We start from the raw sequence: 22,368 nt of genomic DNA on the forward strand, positions 1-22,368 counted from the left end.
ATGCAGGGTTTCCAATCATACAGTCAAACCTTGCAGAAGTGGGGATGTAGCTCAGTGGTAGAGCGCATGCTTTGCATGTATGAGGCCCCGGGTTCAATCCCCGGCATCTCCAGACTTTTGCCATGCTTACCTTGGATTTTGGGCCGAAAGCTAGGCTGGCATCATGATGAAGGAAGAGATATGTCCTCCAACCGGGATGAGGACCCCGCTTAATCTGTCAGACGTTTGCCTTGAAAAATCCCATGAAATGGGGCTATCTCATTTTTGATGATTATAGATCAAAAGAATCCTACTTGTTGAAGACATCAAAGTGATGATTCATCTTGACAACCATAATGCTTTGATGATAGAAATCTGTCGCATCTCTCTTGATCATTGGTAAGGGTTCTTCTTCTAAACCAGAGACTCTTTACAGTAGCTTTTAGAAAAACGGAATATTTTGTTTATCTCAATCACCTTCAATCTACAGATTTTTCCGTTCTCTTTCCTTTTGAAAATGCATCCAAAATGCACGTTCTTGATGCTGGGTGCGTAGTAATGACTCCCATAACTTTCTGTCATTTCTTTCATGGTTCCGCGCAGCCATCCATTTGCCACCAATGCTGCCCAAGGTCTTTGTATCAAAGTTCCTTTCCTTTCTGTAAAATTGAAATTTGGAGCACCCCTGCTTATCCCCAAGCCAAGACAGAACATGAACTTTGGTCTGAAATCCTCCTTTGGGGTGATAAGACGTACCTTACAGTGTGCTCTAAGAACTGGTGACTTTGAGAGGGAGCTGCAGGTAATGTTCATGATTTTCATCGATCTGCTCCTGATCCCCACCCCCACAACCTTTCTTGAGCGAGAGATAATTACAGCGCTGAAAGATACTTCAGCCACTCCTTCGATAGCTCAGTTGGTAGAGCGGAGGACTGTAGCATAAAGTCAGACATCCTTAGGTCGCTGGTTCAAATCCGGCTCGAAGGATTTTTTGCTTCGATTTCCATATCTTTCACTTTTATTCAAACAATACCTTCCATTGATTATGATCGAGACTTTGCAGTCCCTGGGTTTCAGGGATTCCTTGCATCCATCAAACAGCTCGAGTGCAAAAGTGGGGATGTAGCTCAGTGGTAGAGCGCATGCTTCGCATGTATGAGGTCCCGGGTTCAATCCCCGGCATCTCCAGGAGCCTCTGTTCCTTATCTTGGCTTTTTTCCAGAAGGCTAGCCTGCCATCATGCAGAAAGAAGAAGTTTGTCATGCAGTTGGGGTGAGAGCCCCACTTAAATAGTCAGACATTTGCTTTGGAAAAATCTTTGAACTAGGCATAGTTTGCGCATTTCAAGAAAATCGGAGAATTTTGCATTCCAAAAGAAGGAAATAAATGCCCTCTCTGAGGATCGAACTCAGGACCTTCAGATTATGAGACTGACGCGCTGCCTACTGCGCTAAGAAGGCTGTATATAGGCATCTGTACATAAGACCATGAAGATCATCCAGGTACAAGGCTGAAGGATTTTCCTGACTGACATTGTATACTGCAGAGTCGAATGGGGTGATGTGGCCGTCGGTTCAATGCAGGGTTTCCAATCATACAGTCAAACCTTGCAGAAGTGGGGATGTAGCTCAGTGGTAGAGCGCATGCTTTGCATGTATGAGGCCCCGGGTTCAATCCCCGGCATCTCCAGACTTTTGCCATGCTTACCTTGGATTTTGGGCCGAAAGCTAGGCTGGCATCATGATGAAGGAAGAGATATGTCCTCCAACCGGGATGAGGACCCCGCTTAATCTGTCAGACGTTTGCCTTGAAAAATCCCATGAAATGGGGCTATCTCATTTTTGATGATTATAGATCAAAAGAATCCTACTTGTTGAAGACATCAAAGTGATGATTCATCTTGACAACCATAATGCTTTGATGATAGAAATCTGTCGCATCTCTCTTGATCATTGGTAAGGGTTCTTCTTCTAAACCAGAGACTCTTTACAGTAGCTTTTAGAAAAACGGAATATTTTGTTTATCTCAATCACCTTCAATCTACAGATTTTTCCGTTCTCTTTCCTTTTGAAAATGCATCCAAAATGCACGTTCTTGATGCTGGGTGCGTAGTAATGACTCCCATAACTTTCTGTCATTTCTTTCATGGTTCCGCGCAGCCATCCATTTGCCACCAATGCTGCCCAAGGTCTTTGTATCAAAGTTCCTTTCCTTTCTGTAAAATTGAAATTTGGAGCACCCCTGCTTATCCCCAAGCCAAGACAGAACATGAACTTTGGTCTGAAATCCTCCTTTGGGGTGATAAGACGTACCTTACAGTGTGCTCTAAGAACTGGTGACTTTGAGAGGGAGCTGCAGGTAATGTTCATGATTTTCATCGATCTGCTCCTGATCCCCACCCCCACAACCTTTCTTGAGCGAGAGATAATTACAGCGCTGAAAGATACTTCAGCCACTCCTTCGATAGCTCAGTTGGTAGAGCGGAGGACTGTAGCATAAAGTCAGACATCCTTAGGTCGCTGGTTCAAATCCGGCTCGAAGGATTTTTTGCTTCGATTTCCATATCTTTCACTTTTATTCAAACAATACCTTCCATTGATTATGATCGAGACTTTGCAGTCCCTGGGTTTCAGGGATTCCTTGCATCCATCAAACAGCTCGAGTGCAAAAGTGGGGATGTAGCTCAGTGGTAGAGCGCATGCTTCGCATGTATGAGGTCCCGGGTTCAATCCCCGGCATCTCCAGGAGCCTCTGTTCCTTATCTTGGCTTTTTTCCAGAAGGCTAGCCTGCCATCATGCAGAAAGAAGAAGTTTGTCATGCAGTTGGGGTGAGAGCCCCACTTAAATAGTCAGACATTTGCTTTGGAAAAATCTTTGAACTAGGCATAGTTTGCGCATTTCAAGAAAATCGGAGAATTTTGCATTCCAAAAGAAGGAAATAAATGCCCTCTCTGAGGATCGAACTCAGGACCTTCAGATTATGAGACTGACGCGCTGCCTACTGCGCTAAGAAGGCTGTATATAGGCATCTGTACATAAGACCATGAAGATCATCCAGGTACAAGGCTGAAGGATTTTCCTGACTGACATTGTATACTGCAGAGTCGAATGGGGTGATGTGGCCGTCGGTTCAATGCAGGGTTTCCAATCATACAGTCAAACCTTGCAGAAGTGGGGATGTAGCTCAGTGGTAGAGCGCATGCTTTGCATGTATGAGGCCCCGGGTTCAATCCCTGGCATCTCCAGACTTTTGCCATGCTTACCTTGGATTTTGGGCCGAAAGCTAGGCTGGCATCATGATGAAGGAAGAGATATGTCCTCCAACCGGGATGAGGACCCCGCTTAATCTGTCAGACGTTTGCCTTGAAAAATCCCATGAAATGGGGCTATCTCATTTTTGATGATTATAGATCAAAAGAATCCTACTTGTTGAAGACATCAAAGTGATGATTCATCTTGACAACCATAATGCTTTGATGATAGAAATCTGTCGCATCTCTCTTGATCATTGGTAAGGGTTCTTCTTCTAAACCAGAGACTCTTTACAGTAGCTTTTAGAAAAACGGAATATTTTGTTTATCTCAATCACCTTCAATCTACAGATTTTTCCGTTCTCTTTCCTTTTGAAAATGCATCCAAAATGCACGTTCTTGATGCTGGGTGCGTAGTAATGACTCCCATAACTTTCTGTCATTTCTTTCATGGTTCCGCGCAGCCATCCATTTGCCACCAATGCTGCCCAAGGTCTTTGTATCAAAGTTCCTTTCCTTTCTGTAAAATTGAAATTTTGAGCACCCCTGCTTATCCCCAAGCCAAGACAGAACATGAACTTTGGTCTGAAATCCTCCTTTGGGGTGATAAGACGTACCTTACAGTGTGCTCTAAGAACTGGTGACTTTGAGAGGGAGCTGCAGGTAATGTTCATGATTTTCATCGATCTGCTCCTGATCCCCACCCCCACAACCTTTCTTGAGCGAGAGATAATTACAGCGCTGAAAGATACTTCAGCCACTCCTTCGATAGCTCAGTTGGTAGAGCGGAGGACTGTAGCATAAAGTCAGACATCCTTAGGTCGCTGGTTCAAATCCGGCTCGAAGGATTTTTTGCTTCGATTTCCATATCTTTCACTTTTATTCAAACAATACCTTCCATTGATTATGATCGAGACTTTGCAGTCCCTGGGTTTCAGGAATTCCTTGCATCCATCAAACAGCTCGAGGGCAAAAGTGGGGATGTAGCTCAGTGGTAGAGCGCATGCTTCGCATGTATGAGGTCCCGGGTTCAATCCCCGGCATCTCCAGGAGCCTCTGTTCCTTATCTTGGCTTTTTTCCAGAAGGCTAGCCTGCCATCATGCAGAAAGAAGAAGTTTGTCATGCAGTTGGGGTGAGAGCCCCACTTAAATAGTCAGACATTTGCTTTGGAAAAATCTTTGAACTAAGCATAGTTTGCGCATTTCAAGAAAATCGGAGAATTTTGCATTCCAAAAGAAGGAAATAAATGCCCTCTCTGAGGATCGAACTCAGGACCTTCAGATTATGAGACTGACGCGCTGCCTACTGCGCTAAGAAGGCTGTATATAGGCATCTGTACATAAGACCATGAAGATCATCCAGGTACAAGGCTGAAGGATTTTCCTGACTGACATTGTATACTGCAGAGTCGAATGGGGTGATGTGGCCGTCGGTTCAATGCAGGGTTTCCAATCATACAGTCAAACCTTGCAGAAGTGGGGATGTAGCTCAGTGGTAGAGCGCATGCTTTGCATGTATGAGGCCCCGGGTTCAATCCCCGGCATCTCCAGACTTTTGCCATGCTTACCTTGGATTTTGGGCCGAAAGCTAGGCTGGCATCATGATGAAGGAAGAGATATGTCCTCCAACCGGGATGAGGACCCCGCTTAATCTGTCAGACGTTTGCCTTGAAAAATCCCATGAAGTGGGGCTATCTCATTTTTGATGATTATAGATCAAAAGAATCCTACTTGTTGAAGACATCAAAGTGATGATTCATCTTGACAACCATAATGCTTTGATGATAGAAATCTGTCGCATCTCTCTTGATCATTGGTAAGGGTTCTTCTTCTAAACCAGAGACTCTTTACAGTAGCTTTTAGAAAAACGGAATATTTTGTTTATCTCAATCACCTTCAATCTACAGATTTTTCCGTTCTCTTTCCTTTTGAAAATGCATCCAAAATGCACGTTCTTGATGCTGGGTGCGTAGTAATGACTCCCATAACTTTCTGTCATTTCTTTCATGGTTCCGCGCAGCCATCCATTTGCCACCAATGCTGCCCAAGGTCTTTGTATCAAAGTTCCTTTCCTTTCTGTAAAATTGAAATTTGGAGCACCCCTGCTTATCCCCAAGCCAAGACAGAACATGAACTTTGGTCTGAAATCCTCCTTTGGGGTGATAAGACGTACCTTACAGTGTGCTCTAAGAACTGGTGACTTTGAGAGGGAGCTGCAGGTAATGTTCATGATTTTCATCGATCTGCTCCTGATCCCCACCCCCACAACCTTTCTTGAGCGAGAGATAATTACAGCGCTGAAAGATACTTCAGCCACTCCTTCGATAGCTCAGTTGGTAGAGCGGAGGACTGTAGCATAAAGTCAGACATCCTTAGGTCGCTGGTTCAAATCCGGCTCGAAGGATTTTTTGCTTCGATTTCCATATCTTTCACTTTTATTCAAACAATACCTTCCATTGATTATGATCGAGACTTTGCAGTCCCTGGGTTTCAGGGATTCCTTGCATCCATCAAACAGCTCGAGTGCAAAAGTGGGGATGTAGCTCAGTGGTAGAGCGCATGCTTCGCATGTATGAGGTCCCGGGTTCAATCCCCGGCATCTCCAGGAGCCTCTGTTCCTTATCTTGGCTTTTTTCCAGAAGGCTAGCCTGCCATCATGCAGAAAGAAGAAGTTTGTCATGCAGTTGGGGTGAGAGCCCCACTTAAATAGTCAGACATTTGCTTTGGAAAAATCTTTGAACTAGGCATAGTTTGCGCATTTCAAGAAAATCGGAGAATTTTGCATTCCAAAAGAAGGAAATAAATGCCCTCTCTGAGGATCGAACTCAGGACCTTCAGATTATGAGACTGACGCGCTGCCTACTGCGCTAAGAAGGCTGTATATAGGCATCTGTACATAAGACCATGAAGATCATCCAGGTACAAGGCTGAAGGATTTTCCTGACTGACATTGTATACTGCAGAGTCGAATGGGGTGATGTGGCCGTCGGTTCAATGCAGGGTTTCCAATCATACAGTCAAACCTTGCAGAAGTGGGGATGTAGCTCAGTGGTAGAGCGCATGCTTTGCATGTATGAGGCCCCGGGTTCAATCCCCGGCATCTCCAGACTTTTGCCATGCTTACCTTGGATTTTGGGCCGAAAGCTAGGCTGGCATCATGATGAAGGAAGAGATATGTCCTCCAACCGGGATGAGGACCCCGCTTAATCTGTCAGACGTTTGCCTTGAAAAATCCCATGAAATGGGGCTATCTCATTTTTGATGATTATAGATCAAAAGAATCCTACTTGTTGAAGACATCAAAGTGATGATTCATCTTGACAACCATAATGCTTTGATGATAGAAATCTGTCGCATCTCTCTTGATCATTGGTAAGGGTTCTTCTTCTAAACCAGAGACTCTTTACAGTAGCTTTTAGAAAAACGGAATATTTTGTTTATCTCAATCACCTTCAATCTACAGATTTTTCCGTTCTCTTTCCTTTTGAAAATGCATCCAAAATGCACGTTCTTGATGCTGGGTGCGTAGTAATGACTCCCATAACTTTCTGTCATTTCTTTCATGGTTCCGCGCAGCCATCCATTTGCCACCAATGCTGCCCAAGGTCTTTGTATCAAAGTTCCTTTCCTTTCTGTAAAATTGAAATTTGGAGCACCCCTGCTTATCCCCAAGCCAAGACAGAACATGAACTTTGGTCTGAAATCCTCCTTTGGGGTGATAAGACGTACCTTACAGTGTGCTCTAAGAACTGGTGACTTTGAGAGGGAGCTGCAGGTAATGTTCATGATTTTCATCGATCTGCTCCTGATCCCCACCCCCACAACCTTTCTTGAGCGAGAGATAATTACAGCGCTGAAAGATACTTCAGCCACTCCTTCGATAGCTCAGTTGGTAGAGCGGAGGACTGTAGCATAAAGTCAGACATCCTTAGGTCGCTGGTTCAAATCCGGCTCGAAGGATTTTTTGCTTCGATTTCCATATCTTTCACTTTTATTCAAACAATACCTTCCATTGATTATGATCGAGACTTTGCAGTCCCTGGGTTTCAGGAATTCCTTGCATCCATCAAACAGCTCGAGGGCAAAAGTGGGGATGTAGCTCAGTGGTAGAGCGCATGCTTCGCATGTATGAGGTCCCGGGTTCAATCCCCGGCATCTCCAGGAGCCTCTGTTCCTTATCTTGGCTTTTTTCCAGAAGGCTAGCCTGCCATCATGCAGAAAGAAGAAGTTTGTCATGCAGTTGGGGTGAGAGCCCCACTTAAATAGTCAGACATTTGCTTTGGAAAAATCTTTGAACTAAGCATAGTTTGCGCATTTCAAGAAAATCGGAGAATTTTGCATTCCAAAAGAAGGAAATAAATGCCCTCTCTGAGGATCGAACTCAGGACCTTCAGATTATGAGACTGACGCGCTGCCTACTGCGCTAAGAAGGCTGTATATAGGCATCTGTACATAAGACCATGAAGATCATCCAGGTACAAGGCTGAAGGATTTTCCTGACTGACATTGTATACTGCAGAGTCGAATGGGGTGATGTGGCCGTCGGTTCAATGCAGGGTTTCCAATCATACAGTCAAACCTTGCAGAAGTGGGGATGTAGCTCAGTGGTAGAGCGCATGCTTTGCATGTATGAGGCCCCGGGTTCAATCCCCGGCATCTCCAGACTTTTGCCATGCTTACCTTGGATTTTGGGCCGAAAGCTAGGCTGGCATCATGATGAAGGAAGAGATATGTCCTCCAACCGGGATGAGGACCCCGCTTAATCTGTCAGACGTTTGCCTTGAAAAATCCCATGAAGTGGGGCTATCTCATTTTTGATGATTATAGATCAAAAGAATCCTACTTGTTGAAGACATCAAAGTGATGATTCATCTTGACAACCATAATGCTTTGATGATAGAAATCTGTCGCATCTCTCTTGATCATTGGTAAGGGTTCTTCTTCTAAACCAGAGACTCTTTACAGTAGCTTTTAGAAAAACGGAATATTTTGTTTATCTCAATCACCTTCAATCTACAGATTTTTCCGTTCTCTTTCCTTTTGAAAATGCATCCAAAATGCACGTTCTTGATGCTGGGTGCGTAGTAATGACTCCCATAACTTTCTGTCATTTCTTTCATGGTTCCGCGCAGCCATCCATTTGCCACCAATGCTGCCCAAGGTCTTTGTATCAAAGTTCCTTTCCTTTCTGTAAAATTGAAATTTGGAGCACCCCTGCTTATCCCCAAGCCAAGACAGAACATGAACTTTGGTCTGAAATCCTCCTTTGGGGTGATAAGACGTACCTTACAGTGTGCTCTAAGAACTGGTGACTTTGAGAGGGAGCTGCAGGTAATGTTCATGATTTTCATCGATCTGCTCCTGATCCCCACCCCCACAACCTTTCTTGAGCGAGAGATAATTACAGCGCTGAAAGATACTTCAGCCACTCCTTCGATAGCTCAGTTGGTAGAGCGGAGGACTGTAGCATAAAGTCAGACATCCTTAGGTCGCTGGTTCAAATCCGGCTCGAAGGATTTTTTGCTTCGATTTCCATATATTTCACTTTTATTCAAACAATACCTTCCATTGATTATGATCGAGACTTTGCAGTCCCTGGGTTTCAGGGATTCCTTGCATCCATCAAACAGCTCGAGGGCAAAAGTGGGGATGTAGCTCAGTGGTAGAGCGCATGCTTCGCATGTATGAGGTCCCGGGTTCAATCCCCGGCATCTCCAGGAGCCTCTGTTCCTTATCTTGGCTTTTTTCCAGAAGGCTAGCCTGCCATCATGCAGAAAGAAGAAGTTTGTCATGCAGTTGGGGTGAGAGCCCCACTTAAATAGTCAGACATTTGCTTTGGAAAAATCTTTGAACTAGGCATAGTTTGCGCATTTCAAGAAAATCGGAGAATTTTGCATTCCAAAAGAAGGAAATAAATGCCCTCTCTGAGGATCGAACTCAGGACCTTCAGATTATGAGACTGACGCGCTGCCTACTGCGCTAAGAAGACTGTATATAGGCATCTGTACATAAGACCATGAAGATCATCCAGGTACAAGGCTGAAGGATTTTCCTGACTGACATTGTATACTGCAGAGTCGAATGGGGTGATGTGGCCGTCGGTTCAATGCAGGGTTTCCAATCATACAGTCAAACCTTGCAGAAGTGGGGATGTAGCTCAGTGGTAGAGCGCATGCTTTGCATGTATGAGGCCCCGGGTTCAATCCCCGGCATCTCCAGACTTTTGCCATGCTTACCTTGGATTTTGGGCCGAAAGCTAGGCTGGCATCATGATGAAGGAAGAGATATGTCCTCCAACCGGGATGAGGACCCCGCTTAATCTGTCAGACGTTTGCCTTGAAAAATCCCATGAAGTGGGGCTATCTCATTTTTGATGATTATAGATCAAAAGAATCCTACTTGTTGAAGACATCAAAGTGATGATTCATCTTGACAACCATAATGCTTTGATGATAGAAATCTGTCGCATCTCTCTTGATCATTGGTAAGGGTTCTTCTTCTAAACCAGAGACTCTTTACAGTAGCTTTTAGAAAAACGGAATATTTTGTTTATCTCAATCACCTTCAATCTACAGATTTTTCCGTTCTCTTTCCTTTTGAAAATGCATCCAAAATGCACGTTCTTGATGCTGGGTGCGTAGTAATGACTCCCATAACTTTCTGTCATTTCTTTCATGGTTCCGCGCAGCCATCCATTTGCCACCAATGCTGCCCAAGGTCTTTGTATCAAAGTTCCTTTCCTTTCTGTAAAATTGAAATTTGGAGCACCCCTGCTTATCCCCAAGCCAAGACAGAACATGAACTTTGGTCTGAAATCCTCCTTTGGGGTGATAAGACGTACCTTACAGTGTGCTCTAAGAACTGGTGACTTTGAGAGGGAGCTGCAGGTAATGTTCATGATTTTCATCGATCTGCTCCTGATCCCCACCCCCACAACCTTTCTTGAGCGAGAGATAATTACAGCGCTGAAAGATACTTCAGCCACTCCTTCGATAGCTCAGTTGGTAGAGCGGAGGACTGTAGCATAAAGTCAGACATCCTTAGGTCGCTGGTTCAAATCCGGCTCGAAGGATTTTTTGCTTCGATTTCCATATCTTTCACTTTTATTCAAACAATACCTTCCATTGATTATGATCGAGACTTTGCAGTCCCTGGGTTTCAGGAATTCCTTGCATCCATCAAACAGCTCGAGGGCAAAAGTGGGGATGTAGCTCAGTGGTAGAGCGCATGCTTCGCATGTATGAGGTCCCGGGTTCAATCCCCGGCATCTCCAGGAGCCTCTGTTCCTTATCTTGGCTTTTTTCCAGAAGGCTAGCCTGCCATCATGCAGAAAGAAGAAGTTTGTCATGCAGTTGGGGTGAGAGCCCCACTTAAATAGTCAGACATTTGCTTTGGAAAAATCTTTGAACTAAGCATAGTTTGCGCATTTCAAGAAAATCGGAGAATTTTGCATTCCAAAAGAAGGAAATAAATGCCCTCTCTGAGGATCGAACTCAGGACCTTCAGATTATGAGACTGACGCGCTGCCTACTGCGCTAAGAAGGCTGTATATAGGCATCTGTACATAAGACCATGAAGATCATCCAGGTACAAGGCTGAAGGATTTTCCTGACTGACATTGTATACTGCAGAGTCGAATGGGGTGATGTGGCCGTCGGTTCAATGCAGGGTTTCCAATCATACAGTCAAACCTTGCAGAAGTGGGGATGTAGCTCAGTGGTAGAGCGCATGCTTTGCATGTATGAGGCCCCGGGTTCAATCCCCGGCATCTCCAGACTTTTGCCATGCTTACCTTGGATTTTGGGCCGAAAGCTAGGCTGGCATCATGATGAAGGAAGAGATATGTCCTCCAACCGGGATGAGGACCCCGCTTAATCTGTCAGACGTTTGCCTTGAAAAATCCCATGAAGTGGGGCTATCTCATTTTTGATGATTATAGATCAAAAGAATCCTACTTGTTGAAGACATCAAAGTGATGATTCATCTTGACAACCATAATGCTTTGATGATAGAAATCTGTCGCATCTCTCTTGATCATTGGTAAGGGTTCTTCTTCTAAACCAGAGACTCTTTACAGTAGCTTTTAGAAAAACGGAATATTTTGTTTATCTCAATCACCTTCAATCTACAGATTTTTCCGTTCTCTTTCCTTTTGAAAATGCATCCAAAATGCACGTTCTTGATGCTGGGTGCGTAGTAATGACTCCCATAACTTTCTGTCATTTCTTTCATGGTTCCGCGCAGCCATCCATTTGCCACCAATGCTGCCCAAGGTCTTTGTATCAAAGTTCCTTTCCTTTCTGTAAAATTGAAATTTGGAGCACCCCTGCTTATCCCCAAGCCAAGACAGAACATGAACTTTGGTCTGAAATCCTCCTTTGGGGTGATAAGACGTACCTTACAGTGTGCTCTAAGAACTGGTGACTTTGAGAGGGAGCTGCAGGTAATGTTCATGATTTTCATCGATCTGCTCCTGATCCCCACCCCCACAACCTTTCTTGAGCGAGAGATAATTACAGCGCTGAAAGATACTTCAGCCACTCCTTCGATAGCTCAGTTGGTAGAGCGGAGGACTGTAGCATAAAGTCAGACATCCTTAGGTCGCTGGTTCAAATCCGGCTCGAAGGATTTTTTGCTTCGATTTCCATATATTTCACTTTTATTCAAACAATACCTTCCATTGATTATGATCGAGACTTTGCAGTCCCTGGGTTTCAGGGATTCCTTGCATCCATCAAACAGCTCGAGGGCAAAAGTGGGGATGTAGCTCAGTGGTAGAGCGCATGCTTCGCATGTATGAGGTCCCGGGTTCAATCCCCGGCATCTCCAGGAGCCTCTGTTCCTTATCTTGGCTTTTTTCCAGAAGGCTAGCCTGCCATCATGCAGAAAGAAGAAGTTTGTCATGCAGTTGGGGTGAGAGCCCCACTTAAATAGTCAGACATTTGCTTTGGAAAAATCTTTGAACTAGGCATAGTTTGCGCATTTCAAGAAAATCGGAGAATTTTGCATTCCAAAAGAAGGAAATAAATGCCCTCTCTGAGGATCGAACTCAGGACCTTCAGATTATGAGACTGACGCGCTGCCTACTGCGCTAAGAAGACTGTATATAGGCATCTGTACATAAGACCATGAAGATCATCCAGGTACAAGGCTGAAGGATTTTCCTGACTGACATTGTATACTGCAGAGTCGAATGGGGTGATGTGGCCGTCGGTTCAATGCAGGGTTTCCAATCATACAGTCAAACCTTGCAGAAGTGGGGATGTAGCTCAGTGGTAGAGCGCATGCTTTGCATGTATGAGGCCCCGGGTTCAATCCCCGGCATCTCCAGACTTTTGCCATGCTTACCTTGGATTTTGGGCCGAAAGCTAGGCTGGCATCATGATGAAGGAAGAGATATGTCCTCCAACCGGGATGAGGACCCCGCTTAATCTGTCAGACGTTTGCCTTGAAAAATCCCATGAAATGGGGCTATCTCATTTTTGATGATTATAGATCAAAAGAATCCTACTTGTTGAAGACATCAAAGTGATGATTCATCTTGACAACCATAATGCTTTGATGATAGAAATCTGTCGCATCTCTCTTGATCATTGGTAAGGGTTCTTCTTCTAAACCAGAGACTCTTTACAGTAGCTTTTAGAAAAACGGAATATTTTGTTTATCTCAATCACCTTCAATCTACAGATTTTTCCGTTCTCTTTCCTTTTGAAAATGCATCCAAAATGCACGTTCTTGATGCTGGGTGCGTAGTAATGACTCCCATAACTTTCTGTCATTTCTTTCATGGTTCCGCGCAGCCATCCATTTGCCACCAATGCTGCCCAAGGTCTTTGTATCAAAGTTCCTTTCCTTTCTGTAAAATTGAAATTTGGAGCACCCCTGCTTATCCCCAAGCCAAGACAGAACATGAACTTTGGTCTGAAATCCTCCTTTGGGGTGATAAGACGTACCTTACAGTGTGCTCTAAGAACTGGTGACTTTGAGAGGGAGCTGCAGGTAATGTTCATGATTTTCATCGATCTGCTCCTGATCCCCACCCCCACAACCTTTCTTGAGCGAGAGATAATTACAGCGCTGAAAGATACTTCAGCCACTCCTTCGATAGCTCAGTTGGTAGAGCGGAGGACTGTAGCATAAAGTCAGACATCCTTAGGTCGCTGGTTCAAATCCGGCTCGAAGGATTTTTTGCTTCGATTTCCATATATTTCACTTTTATTCAAACAATACCTTCCATTGATTATGATCGAGACTTTGCAGTCCCTGGGTTTCAGGGATTCCTTGCATCCATCAAACAGCTCGAGGGCAAAAGTGGGGATGTAGCTCAGTGGTAGAGCGCATGCTTCGCATGTATGAGGTCCCGGGTTCAATCCCCGGCATCTCCAGGAGCCTCTGTTCCTTATCTTGGCTTTTTTCCAGAAGGCTAGCCTGCCATCATGCAGAAAGAAGAAGTTTGTCATGCAGTTGGGGTGAGAGCCCCACTTAAATAGTCAGACATTTGCTTTGGAAAAATCTTTGAACTAAGCATAGTTTGCGCATTTCAAGAAAATCGGAGAATTTTGCATTCCAAAAGAAGGAAATAAATGCCCTCTCTGAGGATCGAACTCAGGACCTTCAGATTATGAGACTGACGCGCTGCCTACTGCGCTAAGAAGGCTGTATATAGGCATCTGTACATAAGACCATGAAGATCATCCAGGTACAAGGCTGAAGGATTTTCCTGACTGACATTGTATACTGCAGAGTCGAATGGGGTGATGTGGCCGTCGGTTCAATGCAGGGTTTCCAATCATACAGTCAAACCTTGCAGAAGTGGGGATGTAGCTCAGTGGTAGAGCGCATGCTTTGCATGTATGAGGCCCCGGGTTCAATCCCCGGCATCTCCAGACTTTTGCCATGCTTACCTTGGATTTTGGGCCGAAAGCTAGGCTGGCATCATGATGAAGGAAGAGATATGTCCTCCAACCGGGATGAGGACCCCGCTTAATCTGTCAGACGTTTGCCTTGAAAAATCCCATGAAGTGGGGCTATCTCATTTTTGATGATTATAGATCAAAAGAATCCTACTTGTTGAAGACATCAAAGTGATGATTCATCTTGACAACCATAATGCTTTGATGATAGAAATCTGTCGCATCTCTCTTGATCATTGGTAAGGGTTCTTCTTCTAAACCAGAGACTCTTTACAGTAGCTTTTAGAAAAACGGAATATTTTGTTTATCTCAATCACCTTCAATCTACAGATTTTTCCGTTCTCTTTCCTTTTGAAAATGCATCCAAAATGCACGTTCTTGATGCTGGGTGCGTAGTAATGACTCCCATAACTTTCTGTCATTTCTTTCATGGTTCCGCGCAGCCATCCATTTGCCACCAATGCTGCCCAAGGTCTTTGTATCAAAGTTCCTTTCCTTTCTGTAAAATTGAAATTTGGAGCACCCCTGCTTATCCCCAAGCCAAGACAGAACATGAACTTTGGTCTGAAATCCTCCTTTGGGGTGATAAGACGTACCTTACAGTGTGCTCTAAGAACTGGTGACTTTGAGAGGGAGCTGCAGGTAATGTTCATGATTTTCATCGATCTGCTCCTGATCCCCACCCCCACAACCTTTCTTGAGCGAGAGATAATTACAGCGCTGAAAGATACTTCAGCCACTCCTTCGATAGCTCAGTTGGTAGAGCGGAGGACTGTAGCATAAAGTCAGACATCCTTAGGTCGCTGGTTCAAATCCGGCTCGAAGGATTTTTTGCTTCGATTTCCATATCTTTCACTTTTATTCAAACAATACCTTCCATTGATTATGATCGAGACTTTGCAGTCCCTGGGTTTCAGGGATTCCTTGCATCCATCAAACAGCTCGAGTGCAAAAGTGGGGATGTAGCTCAGTGGTAGAGCGCATGCTTCGCATGTATGAGGTCCCGGGTTCAATCCCCGGCATCTCCAGGAGCCTCTGTTCCTTATCTTGGCTTTTTTCCAGAAGGCTAGCCTGCCATCATGCAGAAAGAAGAAGTTTGTCATGCAGTTGGGGTGAGAGCCCCACTTAAATAGTCAGACATTTGCTTTGGAAAAATCTTTGAACTAGGCATAGTTTGCGCATTTCAAGAAAATCGGAGAATTTTGCATTCCAAAAGAAGGAAATAAATGCCCTCTCTGAGGATCGAACTCAGGACCTTCAGATTATGAGACTGACGCGCTGCCTACTGCGCTAAGAAGGCTGTATATAGGCATCTGTACATAAGACCATGAAGATCATCCAGGTACAAGGCTGAAGGATTTTCCTGACTGACATTGTATACTGCAGAGTCGAATGGGGTGATGTGGCCGTCGGTTCAATGCAGGGTTTCCAATCATACAGTCAAACCTTGCAGAAGTGGGGATGTAGCTCAGTGGTAGAGCGCATGCTTTGCATGTATGAGGCCCCGGGTTCAATCCCCGGCATCTCCAGACTTTTGCCATGCTTACCTTGGATTTTGGGCCGAAAGCTAGGCTGGCATCATGATGAAGGAAGAGATATGTCCTCCAACCGGGATGAGGACCCCGCTTAATCTGTCAGACGTTTGCCTTGAAAAATCCCATGAAATGGGGCTATCTCATTTTTGATGATTATAGATCAAAAGAATCCTACTTGTTGAAGACATCAAAGTGATGATTCATCTTGACAACCATAATGCTTTGATGATAGAAATCTGTCGCATCTCTCTTGATCATTGGTAAGGGTTCTTCTTCTAAACCAGAGACTCTTTACAGTAGCTTTTAGAAAAACGGAATATTTTGTTTATCTCAATCACCTTCAATCTACAGATTTTTCCGTTCTCTTTCCTTTTGAAAATGCATCCAAAATGCACGTTCTTGATGCTGGGTGCGTAGTAATGACTCCCATAACTTTCTGTCATTTCTTTCATGGTTCCGCGCAGCCATCCATTTGCCACCAATGCTGCCCAAGGTCTTTGTATCAAAGTTCCTTTCCTTTCTGTAAAATTGAAATTTGGAGCACCCCTGCTTATCCCCAAGCCAAGACAGAACATGAACTTTGGTCTGAAATCCTCCTTTGGGGTGATAAGACGTACCTTACAGTGTGCTCTAAGAACTGGTGACTTTGAGAGGGAGCTGCAGGTAATGTTCATGATTTTCATCGATCTGCTCCTGATCCCCACCCCCACAACCTTTCTTGAGCGAGAGATAATTACAGCGCTGAAAGATACTTCAGCCACTCCTTCGATAGCTCAGTTGGTAGAGCGGAGGACTGTAGCATAAAGTCAGACATCCTTAGGTCGCTGGTTCAAATCCGGCTCGAAGGATTTTTTGCTTCGATTTCCATATCTTTCACTTTTATTCAAACAATACCTTCCATTGATTATGATCGAGACTTTGCAGTCCCTGGGTTTCAGGGATTCCTTGCATCCATCAAACAGCTCGAGTGCAAAAGTGGGGATGTAGCTCAGTGGTAGAGCGCATGCTTCGCATGTATGAGGTCCCGGGTTCAATCCCCGGCATCTCCAGGAGCCTCTGTTCCTTATCTTGGCTTTTTTCCAGAAGGCTAGCCTGCCATCATGCAGAAAGAAGAAGTTTGTCATGCAGTTGGGGTGAGAGCCCCACTTAAATAGTCAGACATTTGCTTTGGAAAAATCTTTGAACTAGGCATAGTTTGCGCATTTCAAGAAAATCGGAGAATTTTGCATTCCAAAAGAAGGAAATAAATGCCCTCTCTGAGGATCGAACTCAGGACCTTCAGATTATGAGACTGACGCGCTGCCTACTGCGCTAAGAAGGCTGTATATAGGCATCTGTACATAAGACCATGAAGATCATCCAGGTACAAGGCTGAAGGATTTTCCTGACTGACATTGTATACTGCAGAGTCGAATGGGGTGATGTGGCCGTCGGTTCAATGCAGGGTTTCCAATCATACAGTCAAACCTTGCAGAAGTGGGGATGTAGCTCAGTGGTAGAGCGCATGCTTTGCATGTATGAGGCCCCGGGTTCAATCCCCGGCATCTCCAGACTTTTGCCATGCTTACCTTGGATTTTGGGCCGAAAGCTAGGCTGGCATCATGATGAAGGAAGAGATATGTCCTCCAACCGGGATGAGGACCCCGCTTAATCTGTCAGACGTTTGCCTTGAAAAATCCCATGAAATGGGGCTATCTCATTTTTGATGATTATAGATCAAAAGAATCCTACTTGTTGAAGACATCAAAGTGATGATTCATCTTGACAACCATAATGCTTTGATGATAGAAATCTGTCGCATCTCTCTTGATCATTGGTAAGGGTTCTTCTTCTAAACCAGAGACTCTTTACAGTAGCTTTTAGAAAAACGGAATATTTTGTTTATCTCAATCACCTTCAATCTACAGATTTTTCCGTTCTCTTTCCTTTTGAAAATGCATCCAAAATGCACGTTCTTGATGCTGGGTGCGTAGTAATGACTCCCATAACTTTCTGTCATTTCTTTCATGGTTCCGCGCAGCCATCCATTTGCCACCAATGCTGCCCAAGGTCTTTGTATCAAAGTTCCTTTCCTTTCTGTAAAATTGAAATTTGGAGCACCCCTGCTTATCCCCAAGCCAAGACAGAACATGAACTTTGGTCTGAAATCCTCCTTTGGGGTGATAAGACGTACCTTACAGTGTGCTCTAAGAACTGGTGACTTTGAGAGGGAGCTGCAGGTAATGTTCATGATTTTCATCGATCTGCTCCTGATCCCCACCCCCACAACCTTTCTTGAGCGAGAGATAATTACAGCGCTGAAAGATACTTCAGCCACTCCTTCGATAGCTCAGTTGGTAGAGCGGAGGACTGTAGCATAAAGTCAGACATCCTTAGGTCGCTGGTTCAAATCCGGCTCGAAGGATTTTTTGCTTCGATTTCCATATCTTTCACTTTTATTCAAACAATACCTTCCATTGATTATGATCGAGACTTTGCAGTCCCTGGGTTTCAGGGATTCCTTGCATCCATCAAACAGCTCGAGTGCAAAAGTGGGGATGTAGCTCAGTGGTAGAGCGCATGCTTCGCATGTATGAGGTCCCGGGTTCAATCCCCGGCATCTCCAGGAGCCTCTGTTCCTTATCTTGGCTTTTTTCCAGAAGGCTAGCCTGCCATCATGCAGAAAGAAGAAGTTTGTCATGCAGTTGGGGTGAGAGCCCCACTTAAATAGTCAGACATTTGCTTTGGAAAAATCTTTGAACTAGGCATAGTTTGCGCATTTCAAGAAAATCGGAGAATTTTGCATTCCAAAAGAAGGAAATAAATGCCCTCTCTGAGGATCGAACTCAGGACCTTCAGATTATGAGACTGACGCGCTGCCTACTGCGCTAAGAAGGCTGTATATAGGCATCTGTACATAAGACCATGAAGATCATCCAGGTACAAGGCTGAAGGATTTTCCTGACTGACATTGTATACTGCAGAGTCGAATGGGGTGATGTGGCCGTCGGTTCAATGCAGGGTTTCCAATCATACAGTCAAACCTTGCAGAAGTGGGGATGTAGCTCAGTGGTAGAGCGCATGCTTTGCATGTATGAGGCCCCGGGTTCAATCCCCGGCATCTCCAGACTTTTGCCATGCTTACCTTGGATTTTGGGCCGAAAGCTAGGCTGGCATCATGATGAAGGAAGAGATATGTCCTCCAACCGGGATGAGGACCCCGCTTAATCTGTCAGACGTTTGCCTTGAAAAATCCCATGAAATGGGGCTATCTCATTTTTGATGATTATAGATCAAAAGAATCCTACTTGTTGAAGACATCAAAGTGATGATTCATCTTGACAACCATAATGCTTTGATGATAGAAATCTGTCGCATCTCTCTTGATCATTGGTAAGGGTTCTTCTTCTAAACCAGAGACTCTTTACAGTAGCTTTTAGAAAAACGGAATATTTTGTTTATCTCAATCACCTTCAATCTACAGATTTTTCCGTTCTCTTTCCTTTTGAAAATGCATCCAAAATGCACGTTCTTGATGCTGGGTGCGTAGTAATGACTCCCATAACTTTCTGTCATTTCTTTCATGGTTCCGCGCAGCCATCCATTTGCCACCAATGCTGCCCAAGGTCTTTGTATCAAAGTTCCTTTCCTTTCTGTAAAATTGAAATTTGGAGCACCCCTGCTTATCCCCAAGCCAAGACAGAACATGAACTTTGGTCTGAAATCCTCCTTTGGGGTGATAAGACGTACCTTACAGTGTGCTCTAAGAACTGGTGACTTTGAGAGGGAGCTGCAGGTAATGTTCATGATTTTCATCGATCTGCTCCTGATCCCCACCCCCACAACCTTTCTTGAGCGAGAGATAATTACAGCGCTGAAAGATACTTCAGCCACTCCTTCGATAGCTCAGTTGGTAGAGCGGAGGACTGTAGCATAAAGTCAGACATCCTTAGGTCGCTGGTTCAAATCCGGCTCGAAGGATTTTTTGCTTCGATTTCCATATCTTTCACTTTTATTCAAACAATACCTTCCATTGATTATGATCGAGACTTTGCAGTCCCTGGGTTTCAGGGAATTCCTTGCATCCATCAAACAGCTCGAGGGCAAAAGTGGGGATGTAGCTCAGTGGTAGAGCGCATGCTTCGCATGTATGAGGTCCCGGGTTCAATCCCCGGCATCTCCAGGAGCCTCTGTTCCTTATCTTGGCTTTTTTCCAGAAGGCTAGCCTGCCATCATGCAGAAAGAAGAAGTTTGTCATGCAGTTGGGGTGAGAGCCCCACTTAAATAGTCAGACATTTGCTTTGGAAAAATCTTTGAACTAAGCATAGTTTGCGCATTTCAAGAAAATCGGAGAATTTTGCATTCCAAAAGAAGGAAATAAATGCCCTCTCTGAGGATCGAACTCAGGACCTTCAGATTATGAGACTGACGCGCTGCCTACTGCGCTAAGAAGGCTGTATATAGGCATCTGTACATAAGACCATGAAGATCATCCAGGTACAAGGCTGAAGGATTTTCCTGACTGACATTGTATACTGCAGAGTCGAATGGGGTGATGTGGCCGTCGGTTCAATGCAGGGTTTCCAATCATACAGTCAAACCTTGCAGAAGTGGGGATGTAGCTCAGTGGTAGAGCGCATGCTTTGCATGTATGAGGCCCCGGGTTCAATCCCCGGCATCTCCAGACTTTTGCCATGCTTACCTTGGATTTGGGCCGAAAGCTAGGCTGGCATCATGATGAAGGAAGAGATATGTCCTCCAACCGGGATGAGGACCCCGCTTAATCTGTCAGACGTTTGCCTTGAAAAATCCCATGAAGTGGGGCTATCTCATTTTTGATGATTATAGATCAAAAGAATCCTACTTGTTGAAGACATCAAAGTGATGATTCATCTTGACAACCATAATGCTTTGATGATAGAAATCTGTCGCATCTCTCTTGATCATTGGTAAGGTTCTTCTTCTAAACCAGAGACTCTTTACAGTAGCTTTTAGAAAAACGGAATATTTTGTTTATCTCAATCACCTTCAATCTACAGATTTTTCCGTTCTCTTTCCTTTTGAAAATGCATCCAAAATGCACGTTCTTGATGCTGGGTGCGTAGTAATGACTCCCATAACTTTCTGTCATTTCTTTCATGGTTCCGCGCAGCCATCCATTTGCCACCAATGCTGCCCAAGGTCTTTGTATCAAAGTTCCTTTCCTTTCTGTAAAATTGAAATTTGGAGCACCCCTGCTTATCCCCAAGCCAAGACAGAACATGAACTTTGGTCTGAAATCCTCCTTTGGGGTGATAAGACGTACCTTACAGTGTGCTCTAAGAACTGGTGACTTTGAGAGGGAGCTGCAGGTAATGTTCATGATTTTCATCGATCTGCTCCTGATCCCCACCCCCACAACCTTTCTTGAGCGAGAGATAATTACAGCGCTGAAAGATACTTCAGCCACTCCTTCGATAGCTCAGTTGGTAGAGCGGAGGACTGTAGCATAAAGTCAGACATCCTTAGGTCGCTGGTTCAAATCCGGCTCGAAGGATTTTTTGCTTCGATTTCCATATATTTCACTTTTATTCAAACAATACCTTCCATTGATTATGATCGAGACTTTGCAGTCCCTGGGTTTCAGGGATTCCTTGCATCCATCAAACAGCTCGAGGGCAAAAGTGGGGATGTAGCTCAGTGGTAGAGCGCATGCTTCGCATGTATGAGGTCCCGGGTTCAATCCCCGGCATCTCCAGGAGCCTCTGTTCCTTATCTTGGCTTTTTTCCAGAAGGCTAGCCTGCCATCATGCAGAAAGAAGAAGTTTGTCATGCAGTTGGGGTGAGAGCCCCACTTAAATAGTCAGACATTTGCTTTGGAAAAATCTTTGAACTAGGCATAGTTTGCGCATTTCAAGAAAATCGGAGAATTTTGCATTCCAAAAGAAGGAAATAAATGCCCTCTCTGAGGATCGAACTCAGGACCTTCAGATTATGAGACTGACGCGCTGCCTACTGCGCTAAGAAGACTGTATATAGGCATCTGTACATAAGACCATGAAGATCATCCAGGTACAAGGCTGAAGGATTTTCCTGACTGACATTGTATACTGCAGAGTCGAATGGGGTGATGTGGCCGTCGGTTCAATGCAGGGTTTCCAATCATACAGTCAAACCTTGCAGAAGTGGGGATGTAGCTCAGTGGTAGAGCGCATGCTTTGCATGTATGAGGCCCCGGGTTCAATCCCGGCATCTCCAGACTTTTGCCATGCTTACCTTGGATTTTGGGCCGAAAGCTAGGCTGGCATCATGATGAAGGAAGAGATATGTCCTCCAACCGGGATGAGGACCCCGCTTAATCTGTCAGACGTTTGCCTTGAAAAATCCCATGAAATGGGGCTATCTCATTTTTGATGATTATAGATCAAAAGAATCCTACTTGTTGAAGACATCAAAGTGATGATTCATCTTGACAACCATAATGCTTTGATGATAGAAATCTGTCGCATCTCTCTTGATCATTGGTAAGGGTTCTTCTTCTAAACCAGAGACTCTTTACAGTAGCTTTTAGAAAAACGGAATATTTTGTTTATCTCAATCACCTTCAATCTACAGATTTTTCCGTTCTCTTTCCTTTTGAAAATGCATCCAAAATGCACGTTCTTGATGCTGGGTGCGTAGTAATGACTCCCATAACTTTCTGTCATTTCTTTCATGGTTCCGCGCAGCCAT

At 44.5% G+C, this 22,368-nt stretch overlaps 52 non-coding genes across 52 annotated transcripts; 41 read left to right on the forward strand and 11 right to left on the reverse strand.

Annotated features, from left to right (window-relative positions):
* The first annotated feature begins 40 nt into the window (after window positions 1-40).
* Window positions 41-112, forward strand: TRNAA-UGC (transfer RNA alanine (anticodon UGC)). The gene has a single exon. It is a non-coding gene; the product is annotated as a tRNA-Ala (tRNA).
* Window positions 113-880: 768 nt separating this feature from the next.
* TRNAY-GUA (transfer RNA tyrosine (anticodon GUA)) lies at window positions 881-966 on the forward strand. Its single transcript is given in 2 exon segments — window positions 881-917; window positions 931-966. It is a non-coding gene; the product is annotated as a tRNA-Tyr (tRNA).
* Window positions 967-1,095: 129 nt separating this feature from the next.
* TRNAA-CGC (transfer RNA alanine (anticodon CGC)) lies at window positions 1,096-1,167 on the forward strand. Its single transcript has one exon. It is a non-coding gene; the product is annotated as a tRNA-Ala (tRNA).
* Window positions 1,168-1,366: 199 nt separating this feature from the next.
* Window positions 1,367-1,439, reverse strand: TRNAM-CAU (transfer RNA methionine (anticodon CAU)). Its single transcript has one exon. It is a non-coding gene; the product is annotated as a tRNA-Met (tRNA).
* Window positions 1,440-1,596: 157 nt separating this feature from the next.
* Window positions 1,597-1,668, forward strand: TRNAA-UGC (transfer RNA alanine (anticodon UGC)). The gene has a single exon. It is a non-coding gene; the product is annotated as a tRNA-Ala (tRNA).
* A 768-nt stretch (window positions 1,669-2,436) lies between these two features.
* On the forward strand, window positions 2,437-2,522 carry TRNAY-GUA (transfer RNA tyrosine (anticodon GUA)). Its single transcript is given in 2 exon segments — window positions 2,437-2,473; window positions 2,487-2,522. It is a non-coding gene; the product is annotated as a tRNA-Tyr (tRNA).
* Window positions 2,523-2,651: 129 nt separating this feature from the next.
* Window positions 2,652-2,723, forward strand: TRNAA-CGC (transfer RNA alanine (anticodon CGC)). Its single transcript has one exon. It is a non-coding gene; the product is annotated as a tRNA-Ala (tRNA).
* Window positions 2,724-2,922: 199 nt separating this feature from the next.
* On the reverse strand, window positions 2,923-2,995 carry TRNAM-CAU (transfer RNA methionine (anticodon CAU)). The gene has a single exon. It is a non-coding gene; the product is annotated as a tRNA-Met (tRNA).
* Window positions 2,996-3,992: 997 nt separating this feature from the next.
* On the forward strand, window positions 3,993-4,078 carry TRNAY-GUA (transfer RNA tyrosine (anticodon GUA)). The gene is given in 2 exon segments: window positions 3,993-4,029; window positions 4,043-4,078. It is a non-coding gene; the product is annotated as a tRNA-Tyr (tRNA).
* A 129-nt stretch (window positions 4,079-4,207) lies between these two features.
* TRNAA-CGC (transfer RNA alanine (anticodon CGC)) lies at window positions 4,208-4,279 on the forward strand. The gene has a single exon. It is a non-coding gene; the product is annotated as a tRNA-Ala (tRNA).
* Window positions 4,280-4,478: 199 nt separating this feature from the next.
* Window positions 4,479-4,551, reverse strand: TRNAM-CAU (transfer RNA methionine (anticodon CAU)). Its single transcript has one exon. It is a non-coding gene; the product is annotated as a tRNA-Met (tRNA).
* A 157-nt stretch (window positions 4,552-4,708) lies between these two features.
* On the forward strand, window positions 4,709-4,780 carry TRNAA-UGC (transfer RNA alanine (anticodon UGC)). Its single transcript has one exon. It is a non-coding gene; the product is annotated as a tRNA-Ala (tRNA).
* Window positions 4,781-5,548: 768 nt separating this feature from the next.
* Window positions 5,549-5,634, forward strand: TRNAY-GUA (transfer RNA tyrosine (anticodon GUA)). The gene is given in 2 exon segments: window positions 5,549-5,585; window positions 5,599-5,634. It is a non-coding gene; the product is annotated as a tRNA-Tyr (tRNA).
* Window positions 5,635-5,763: 129 nt separating this feature from the next.
* Window positions 5,764-5,835, forward strand: TRNAA-CGC (transfer RNA alanine (anticodon CGC)). Its single transcript has one exon. It is a non-coding gene; the product is annotated as a tRNA-Ala (tRNA).
* Window positions 5,836-6,034: 199 nt separating this feature from the next.
* TRNAM-CAU (transfer RNA methionine (anticodon CAU)) lies at window positions 6,035-6,107 on the reverse strand. Its single transcript has one exon. It is a non-coding gene; the product is annotated as a tRNA-Met (tRNA).
* A 157-nt stretch (window positions 6,108-6,264) lies between these two features.
* TRNAA-UGC (transfer RNA alanine (anticodon UGC)) lies at window positions 6,265-6,336 on the forward strand. The gene has a single exon. It is a non-coding gene; the product is annotated as a tRNA-Ala (tRNA).
* Window positions 6,337-7,104: 768 nt separating this feature from the next.
* TRNAY-GUA (transfer RNA tyrosine (anticodon GUA)) lies at window positions 7,105-7,190 on the forward strand. Its single transcript is given in 2 exon segments — window positions 7,105-7,141; window positions 7,155-7,190. It is a non-coding gene; the product is annotated as a tRNA-Tyr (tRNA).
* A 129-nt stretch (window positions 7,191-7,319) lies between these two features.
* TRNAA-CGC (transfer RNA alanine (anticodon CGC)) lies at window positions 7,320-7,391 on the forward strand. Its single transcript has one exon. It is a non-coding gene; the product is annotated as a tRNA-Ala (tRNA).
* Window positions 7,392-7,590: 199 nt separating this feature from the next.
* TRNAM-CAU (transfer RNA methionine (anticodon CAU)) lies at window positions 7,591-7,663 on the reverse strand. The gene has a single exon. It is a non-coding gene; the product is annotated as a tRNA-Met (tRNA).
* A 157-nt stretch (window positions 7,664-7,820) lies between these two features.
* TRNAA-UGC (transfer RNA alanine (anticodon UGC)) lies at window positions 7,821-7,892 on the forward strand. The gene has a single exon. It is a non-coding gene; the product is annotated as a tRNA-Ala (tRNA).
* Window positions 7,893-8,660: 768 nt separating this feature from the next.
* TRNAY-GUA (transfer RNA tyrosine (anticodon GUA)) lies at window positions 8,661-8,746 on the forward strand. The gene is given in 2 exon segments: window positions 8,661-8,697; window positions 8,711-8,746. It is a non-coding gene; the product is annotated as a tRNA-Tyr (tRNA).
* Window positions 8,747-8,875: 129 nt separating this feature from the next.
* TRNAA-CGC (transfer RNA alanine (anticodon CGC)) lies at window positions 8,876-8,947 on the forward strand. The gene has a single exon. It is a non-coding gene; the product is annotated as a tRNA-Ala (tRNA).
* A 429-nt stretch (window positions 8,948-9,376) lies between these two features.
* Window positions 9,377-9,448, forward strand: TRNAA-UGC (transfer RNA alanine (anticodon UGC)). The gene has a single exon. It is a non-coding gene; the product is annotated as a tRNA-Ala (tRNA).
* A 768-nt stretch (window positions 9,449-10,216) lies between these two features.
* Window positions 10,217-10,302, forward strand: TRNAY-GUA (transfer RNA tyrosine (anticodon GUA)). Its single transcript is given in 2 exon segments — window positions 10,217-10,253; window positions 10,267-10,302. It is a non-coding gene; the product is annotated as a tRNA-Tyr (tRNA).
* Window positions 10,303-10,431: 129 nt separating this feature from the next.
* Window positions 10,432-10,503, forward strand: TRNAA-CGC (transfer RNA alanine (anticodon CGC)). The gene has a single exon. It is a non-coding gene; the product is annotated as a tRNA-Ala (tRNA).
* Window positions 10,504-10,702: 199 nt separating this feature from the next.
* Window positions 10,703-10,775, reverse strand: TRNAM-CAU (transfer RNA methionine (anticodon CAU)). The gene has a single exon. It is a non-coding gene; the product is annotated as a tRNA-Met (tRNA).
* Window positions 10,776-10,932: 157 nt separating this feature from the next.
* TRNAA-UGC (transfer RNA alanine (anticodon UGC)) lies at window positions 10,933-11,004 on the forward strand. The gene has a single exon. It is a non-coding gene; the product is annotated as a tRNA-Ala (tRNA).
* A 768-nt stretch (window positions 11,005-11,772) lies between these two features.
* On the forward strand, window positions 11,773-11,858 carry TRNAY-GUA (transfer RNA tyrosine (anticodon GUA)). The gene is given in 2 exon segments: window positions 11,773-11,809; window positions 11,823-11,858. It is a non-coding gene; the product is annotated as a tRNA-Tyr (tRNA).
* Window positions 11,859-11,987: 129 nt separating this feature from the next.
* Window positions 11,988-12,059, forward strand: TRNAA-CGC (transfer RNA alanine (anticodon CGC)). The gene has a single exon. It is a non-coding gene; the product is annotated as a tRNA-Ala (tRNA).
* A 429-nt stretch (window positions 12,060-12,488) lies between these two features.
* Window positions 12,489-12,560, forward strand: TRNAA-UGC (transfer RNA alanine (anticodon UGC)). The gene has a single exon. It is a non-coding gene; the product is annotated as a tRNA-Ala (tRNA).
* Window positions 12,561-13,328: 768 nt separating this feature from the next.
* TRNAY-GUA (transfer RNA tyrosine (anticodon GUA)) lies at window positions 13,329-13,414 on the forward strand. The gene is given in 2 exon segments: window positions 13,329-13,365; window positions 13,379-13,414. It is a non-coding gene; the product is annotated as a tRNA-Tyr (tRNA).
* A 129-nt stretch (window positions 13,415-13,543) lies between these two features.
* Window positions 13,544-13,615, forward strand: TRNAA-CGC (transfer RNA alanine (anticodon CGC)). The gene has a single exon. It is a non-coding gene; the product is annotated as a tRNA-Ala (tRNA).
* Window positions 13,616-13,814: 199 nt separating this feature from the next.
* Window positions 13,815-13,887, reverse strand: TRNAM-CAU (transfer RNA methionine (anticodon CAU)). The gene has a single exon. It is a non-coding gene; the product is annotated as a tRNA-Met (tRNA).
* Window positions 13,888-14,044: 157 nt separating this feature from the next.
* TRNAA-UGC (transfer RNA alanine (anticodon UGC)) lies at window positions 14,045-14,116 on the forward strand. Its single transcript has one exon. It is a non-coding gene; the product is annotated as a tRNA-Ala (tRNA).
* Window positions 14,117-14,884: 768 nt separating this feature from the next.
* TRNAY-GUA (transfer RNA tyrosine (anticodon GUA)) lies at window positions 14,885-14,970 on the forward strand. The gene is given in 2 exon segments: window positions 14,885-14,921; window positions 14,935-14,970. It is a non-coding gene; the product is annotated as a tRNA-Tyr (tRNA).
* A 129-nt stretch (window positions 14,971-15,099) lies between these two features.
* TRNAA-CGC (transfer RNA alanine (anticodon CGC)) lies at window positions 15,100-15,171 on the forward strand. The gene has a single exon. It is a non-coding gene; the product is annotated as a tRNA-Ala (tRNA).
* Window positions 15,172-15,370: 199 nt separating this feature from the next.
* On the reverse strand, window positions 15,371-15,443 carry TRNAM-CAU (transfer RNA methionine (anticodon CAU)). The gene has a single exon. It is a non-coding gene; the product is annotated as a tRNA-Met (tRNA).
* Window positions 15,444-15,600: 157 nt separating this feature from the next.
* TRNAA-UGC (transfer RNA alanine (anticodon UGC)) lies at window positions 15,601-15,672 on the forward strand. The gene has a single exon. It is a non-coding gene; the product is annotated as a tRNA-Ala (tRNA).
* Window positions 15,673-16,440: 768 nt separating this feature from the next.
* TRNAY-GUA (transfer RNA tyrosine (anticodon GUA)) lies at window positions 16,441-16,526 on the forward strand. Its single transcript is given in 2 exon segments — window positions 16,441-16,477; window positions 16,491-16,526. It is a non-coding gene; the product is annotated as a tRNA-Tyr (tRNA).
* Window positions 16,527-16,655: 129 nt separating this feature from the next.
* On the forward strand, window positions 16,656-16,727 carry TRNAA-CGC (transfer RNA alanine (anticodon CGC)). The gene has a single exon. It is a non-coding gene; the product is annotated as a tRNA-Ala (tRNA).
* A 199-nt stretch (window positions 16,728-16,926) lies between these two features.
* TRNAM-CAU (transfer RNA methionine (anticodon CAU)) lies at window positions 16,927-16,999 on the reverse strand. Its single transcript has one exon. It is a non-coding gene; the product is annotated as a tRNA-Met (tRNA).
* A 157-nt stretch (window positions 17,000-17,156) lies between these two features.
* On the forward strand, window positions 17,157-17,228 carry TRNAA-UGC (transfer RNA alanine (anticodon UGC)). The gene has a single exon. It is a non-coding gene; the product is annotated as a tRNA-Ala (tRNA).
* A 768-nt stretch (window positions 17,229-17,996) lies between these two features.
* TRNAY-GUA (transfer RNA tyrosine (anticodon GUA)) lies at window positions 17,997-18,082 on the forward strand. Its single transcript is given in 2 exon segments — window positions 17,997-18,033; window positions 18,047-18,082. It is a non-coding gene; the product is annotated as a tRNA-Tyr (tRNA).
* Window positions 18,083-18,211: 129 nt separating this feature from the next.
* TRNAA-CGC (transfer RNA alanine (anticodon CGC)) lies at window positions 18,212-18,283 on the forward strand. Its single transcript has one exon. It is a non-coding gene; the product is annotated as a tRNA-Ala (tRNA).
* A 199-nt stretch (window positions 18,284-18,482) lies between these two features.
* On the reverse strand, window positions 18,483-18,555 carry TRNAM-CAU (transfer RNA methionine (anticodon CAU)). Its single transcript has one exon. It is a non-coding gene; the product is annotated as a tRNA-Met (tRNA).
* Window positions 18,556-18,712: 157 nt separating this feature from the next.
* On the forward strand, window positions 18,713-18,784 carry TRNAA-UGC (transfer RNA alanine (anticodon UGC)). The gene has a single exon. It is a non-coding gene; the product is annotated as a tRNA-Ala (tRNA).
* Window positions 18,785-19,552: 768 nt separating this feature from the next.
* TRNAY-GUA (transfer RNA tyrosine (anticodon GUA)) lies at window positions 19,553-19,638 on the forward strand. The gene is given in 2 exon segments: window positions 19,553-19,589; window positions 19,603-19,638. It is a non-coding gene; the product is annotated as a tRNA-Tyr (tRNA).
* A 130-nt stretch (window positions 19,639-19,768) lies between these two features.
* On the forward strand, window positions 19,769-19,840 carry TRNAA-CGC (transfer RNA alanine (anticodon CGC)). Its single transcript has one exon. It is a non-coding gene; the product is annotated as a tRNA-Ala (tRNA).
* Window positions 19,841-20,039: 199 nt separating this feature from the next.
* Window positions 20,040-20,112, reverse strand: TRNAM-CAU (transfer RNA methionine (anticodon CAU)). The gene has a single exon. It is a non-coding gene; the product is annotated as a tRNA-Met (tRNA).
* A 157-nt stretch (window positions 20,113-20,269) lies between these two features.
* TRNAA-UGC (transfer RNA alanine (anticodon UGC)) lies at window positions 20,270-20,341 on the forward strand. Its single transcript has one exon. It is a non-coding gene; the product is annotated as a tRNA-Ala (tRNA).
* A 766-nt stretch (window positions 20,342-21,107) lies between these two features.
* On the forward strand, window positions 21,108-21,193 carry TRNAY-GUA (transfer RNA tyrosine (anticodon GUA)). Its single transcript is given in 2 exon segments — window positions 21,108-21,144; window positions 21,158-21,193. It is a non-coding gene; the product is annotated as a tRNA-Tyr (tRNA).
* Window positions 21,194-21,322: 129 nt separating this feature from the next.
* Window positions 21,323-21,394, forward strand: TRNAA-CGC (transfer RNA alanine (anticodon CGC)). Its single transcript has one exon. It is a non-coding gene; the product is annotated as a tRNA-Ala (tRNA).
* The last annotated feature ends 974 nt before the right edge of the window (window positions 21,395-22,368 follow it).

This window comes from Triturus cristatus, unplaced genomic scaffold (genome assembly GCF_964204655.1).
Source record: "Triturus cristatus unplaced genomic scaffold, aTriCri1.1 SCAFFOLD_572, whole genome shotgun sequence".
NCBI classification, from domain to species: Eukaryota; Metazoa; Chordata; class Amphibia; order Caudata; family Salamandridae; genus Triturus; species Triturus cristatus.